Source organism: Schistocerca serialis, unplaced genomic scaffold (genome assembly GCF_023864345.2).
Source record: "Schistocerca serialis cubense isolate TAMUIC-IGC-003099 unplaced genomic scaffold, iqSchSeri2.2 HiC_scaffold_1091, whole genome shotgun sequence".
Classification (NCBI taxonomy): domain Eukaryota; kingdom Metazoa; phylum Arthropoda; class Insecta; order Orthoptera; family Acrididae; genus Schistocerca; species Schistocerca serialis.
In genome coordinates, this window is record NW_026047284.1 from 15,001 (window position 1) to 20,000 (window position 5,000).

Consider the following 5,000-nt stretch of genomic DNA (forward strand, 5'->3'; position numbering starts at 1 on the left):
GCCGCTGTTGGCTCGGGATGCTCTCGGGCGGAATAATCGCTCCCGTCAGCGGCGCTTCAGCTTTGGACAATTTCACGACCCGTCTTGAAACACGGACCAAGGAGTCTAACATGTGCGCGAGTCATTGGGCTGTACGAAACCTAAAGGCGTAATGAAAGTGAAGGTCTCGCCTTGCGCGGGCCGAGGGAGGATGGGGCTTCCCCGCCCTTCACGGGGCGGCGGCCTCCGCACTCCCGGGGCGTCTCGTCCTCATTGCGAGGTGAGGCGCACCTAGAGCGTACACGTTGGGACCCGAAAGATGGTGAACTATGCCTGGCCAGGACGAAGTCAGGGGAAACCCTGATGGAGGTCCGTAGCGATTCTGACGTGCAAATCGATCGTCGGAGCTGGGTATAGGGGCGAAAGACTAATCGAACCATCTAGTAGCTGGTTCCCTCCGAAGTTTCCCTCAGGATAGCTGGTGCTCGTACGAGTCTCATCCGGTAAAGCGAATGATTAGAGGCCTTGGGGCCGAAACGACCTCAACCTATTCTCAAACTTTAAATGGGTGAGATCTCCGGCTTGCTTGATATGCTGAAGCCGCGAGCAAACGACTCGGATCGGAGTGCCAAGTGGGCCACTTTTGGTAAGCAGAACTGGCGCTGTGGGATGAACCAAACGCCGAGTTAAGGCGCCCGAATCGACGCTCATGGGAAACCATGAAAGGCGTTGGTTGCTTAAGACAGCAGGACGGTGGCCATGGAAGTCGGAATCCGCTAAGGAGTGTGTAACAACTCACCTGCCGAAGCAACTAGCCCTGAAAATGGATGGCGCTGAAGCGTCGTGCCTATACTCGGCCGTCAGTCTGGCAGTCATGGCCGGTCCTTGCGGCCGGCCGCGAAGCCCTGACGAGTAGGAGGGTCGCGGCGGTGGGCGCAGAAGGGTCTGGGCGTGAGCCTGCCTGGAGCCGCCGTCGGTGCAGATCTTGGTGGTAGTAGCAAATACTCCAGCGAGGCCCTGGAGGGCTGACGCGGAGAAGGGTTTCGTGTGAACAGCCGTTGCACACGAGTCAGTCGATCCTAAGCCCTAGGAGAAATCCGATGTTGATGGGGGCCGTCATAGCATGATGCACTTTGTGCTGGCCCCCGTTGGGCGAAAGGGAATCCGGTTCCTATTCCGGAACCCGGCAGCGGAACCGATACAAGTCGGGCCCCTCTTTTAGAGATGCTCGTCGGGGTAACCCAAAAGGACCCGGAGACGCCGTCGGGAGATCGGGGAAGAGTTTTCTTTTCTGCATGAGCGTTCGAGTTCCCTGGAATCCTCTAGCAGGGAGATAGGGTTTGGAACGCGAAGAGCACCGCAGTTGCGGCGGTGTCCCGATCTTCCCCTCGGACCTTGAAAATCCGGGAGAGGGCCACGTGGAGGTGTCGCGCCGGTTCGTACCCATATCCGCAGCAGGTCTCCAAGGTGAAGAGCCTCTAGTCGATAGAATAATGTAGGTAAGGGAAGTCGGCAAATTGGATCCGTAACTTCGGGATAAGGATTGGCTCTGAGGATCGGGGCGTGTCGGGCTTGGTCGGGAAGTGGGTCAGCGCTAACGTGCCGGGCCTGGGCGAGGTGAGTGCCGTAGGGGTGCCGGTAAGTGCGGGCGTTTAGCGCGGGCGTGGTCTGCTCTCGCCGTTGGTCGGCCTCGTGCTGGCCGGCGGTGCAGGATGCGCGCGCCTGCGCGGCGTTCGCGCCCCGGTGCTTCAACCTGCGTGCAGGATCCGAGCTCGGTCCCGTGCCTTGGCCTCCCACGGATCTTCCTTGCTGCGAGGCCGCGTCCGCCTTAGCGTGCTCCTCCGGGGGCGCGCGGGTGCGCGGATTCTCTTCGGCCGCCATTCAACGATCAACTCAGAACTGGCACGGACTGGGGGAATCCGACTGTCTAATTAAAACAAAGCATTGCGATGGCCCTAGCGGGTGTTGACGCAATGTGATTTCTGCCCAGTGCTCTGAATGTCAACGTGATTATTCTGCAAACAGGAGGAGGCTGAGCTCCCCTGCACAACACACCTCGAAACCCTCTCAGGTCCCGGCGGCGCGCAGCGCCGTCCTAAGTACTTGGTCGGGTTCGAGAGAGGCGCAATCGCCCGGAGTTAGGCGAGTAAACTCTCCCAGCACAGCGCACGCGCCAACACGTCCGCACAGCTGCGATACAAACCACCTGCGAGAACCGCTGGGGCGACCGAGCAGCAGACGGCGTCGCGGCGCCGAGCGCCGGGCGGCGGCGCATCCTCAGCGCACAAAGTCCTCAATCGGACCAGCACACTGCAGATGGCCACCGCGCTTCGCACCGGGCCCGCGAGGACCTACTTTGGCCGCAAGGCGCCGCGAGCAGGGGGCGCCGGCGCGCAGCTGCGCCGCCTGCCGCGTCCGTCGGCCGGCGCGCCTGCCACCGGCCGCCCCCACCAGCCGGCTGTAGCGCGTGCGCCCACGCACCGCGCTGCCAGCACGCCGGGCGGCCCCCCCTCACCGGCCGGGGACGGTCCCACCCAGCCACCGCCGCGTATCGCCTCACACCCAGATCCCCTTTCACGTTCGTGGGCATGGTGGGTCCCCTTTCACGTTCGTGGGCATGGTGGGTATCCCTGAAACAACCGGTTAATAGCTCGACCGATCGTCGCCAACACTGATTCACCTCTAGCGAGAACAACCGCACCACAACGGGTTACCGGTTGTTCATTTGCGTAACGTCACCAGCAAACGTACACGTCCATCGCCATTTGCAACGAGTATTGCATGCCTGTGTCAGGTGTCACAACACACTACGTCTGCCCACATAGACGCAACAACATGTGCACGCCTAGAGAACACGTGGAAGGTAGACCCCGTACGTATGCGGTGTCCATTGCGCGAACGACTGTCAGCCCGCCTCTGCAGCATGTCGCAGATGTGGAACGCGGTGCAACATGCTATCACGGTGTGTGAGAAGAGACGACTACGTCCGAATACACGCTCCACTACATCAACAGACTGCTCATGCTGATCGCCATCCAGGGCGTCCGTTCCTCCCACACGTCTGTATGGCGTACCACACTGCAATCCAGCTCTTATAGGGAGACGACACGTAGCTGCGTGCACAATATTTGGACTGTATGGTCCGCCGTTGCTAGGCGCTGTCGTCATACGGTCACATGGGCCACGATGTATCATTCAGTACATACGGAGCAATGTGCAGTACAGTTTGTGGGTTTTGCGTACATCGGCGGACAGGTGACAGGCCGTACCACAACGTAGGCTGAGTACGTCGGCATGCGAAGGGCATTGAACATGCAAACTTCTCACCGACCAGCTTGCGAAGGCAGGGGGGAAGGGGGGGGGGCATGTACGTCCTGCTGCTATCCACACTACAGTGTATAGCAGGAGCATGTGGAAAGTCAGCAACACCTGCAAGGTGTTTAACATGACGCGATACACAGGGGACCGGGCAGTGCGAGTAGCGAACTATATTGCGAGGGTTGCGGTTAGGCAACACTACACTACTTTAACGGGTTGCATAACAATTACAGAGCAGGTTCAGCGACAACGTGCGTCAGGTTAAGGCGCAATATAGTTTAGGTTACGGCGCACTTTAGGTTAGGTTAAGGCACATTATAGGTTAGGTTAAGGCACAACATGGGTTACGTTAAGGCACAACATGGGTTACGTTAAGGCACAACATGGGTTAGGTTAAGGCACAACATGGGTTAGGTTAAGGCACAACATGGGTTAGGTTAAGGCACAACATGGGTTAGGTTAAGGCACAACATGGGTTAGGTTAAGGCACAACATGGGTTAGGTTAAGGCACAACATGGGTTAGGTTAAGGCACAACATGGGTTAGGTTAAGGCACAACATGGGTTAGGTTAAGGCACAACATGGGTTAGGTTAAGGCACAACATGGGTTAGGTTAAGGCACAACATGGGTTAGGTTAAGGCACAACATGGGTTAGGTTAAGGCACAACATGGGTTAGGTTAAGGCACAACATGGGTTAGGTTAAGGCACAACATGGGTTAGGTTAAGGCACAACATGGGTTAGGTTAAGGCACAACATGGGTTAGGTTAAGGCACAACATGGGTTAGGTTAAGGCACAACATGGGTTAGGTTAAGGCACAACATGGGTTAGGTTAAGGCACAACATGGGTTAGGTTAAGGCACAACATGGGTTAGGTTAAGGCACAACATGGGTTAGGTTAAGGCACAACATGGGTTAGGTTAAGGCACAACATGGGTTAGGTTAAGGCACAACATGGGTTAGGTTAAGGCACAACATGGGTTAGGTTAAGGCACAACATGGGTTAGGTTAAGGCACAACATGGGTTAGGTTAAGGCACAACATGGGTTAGGTTAAGGCACACCATGGGTTAGGTTAAGGCACACCATGGGTTAGGTTAAGGCACACCATGGGTTAGGTTAAGGCACAACATGGGTTAGGTTAAGGCACAACATGGGTTAGGTTAAGGCACAACATGGGTTAGGTTAAGGCACAACATGGGTTAGGTTAAGGCACAACGTAGGTTAGGTTAAGGCACAACGTGGGTTAGGTTAAGGCACAACGTGGGTTAGGTTAAGGCACAACGTGGGTTAGGTTAAGGCACAACGTGGGTTAGGTTAAGGCACAACATGGGTTAGGTTAAGGCACAACATGGGTTAGGTTAAGGCACACCATGGGTTAGGTTAAGGCACAACATGGGTTAGGTTAAGGCACAACATGGGTTAGGTTAAGGCACAACATGGGTTAGGTTAAGGCACAACATGGGTTAGGTTAAGGCACAACATGGGTTAGGTTAAGGCACAACATGGGTTAGGTTAAGGCACAACATGGGTTAGGTTAAGGCACAACGTAGGTTAGGTTAAGGCACAACGTGGGTTAGGTTAAGGCACAACATGGGTTAGGTTAAGGCACAACATGGGTTAGGTTAAGGCACAACATGGGTTAGGTTAAGGCACAACATGGGTTAGGTTAAGGCACAACATGGGTTAGGTTAAGGCACAAC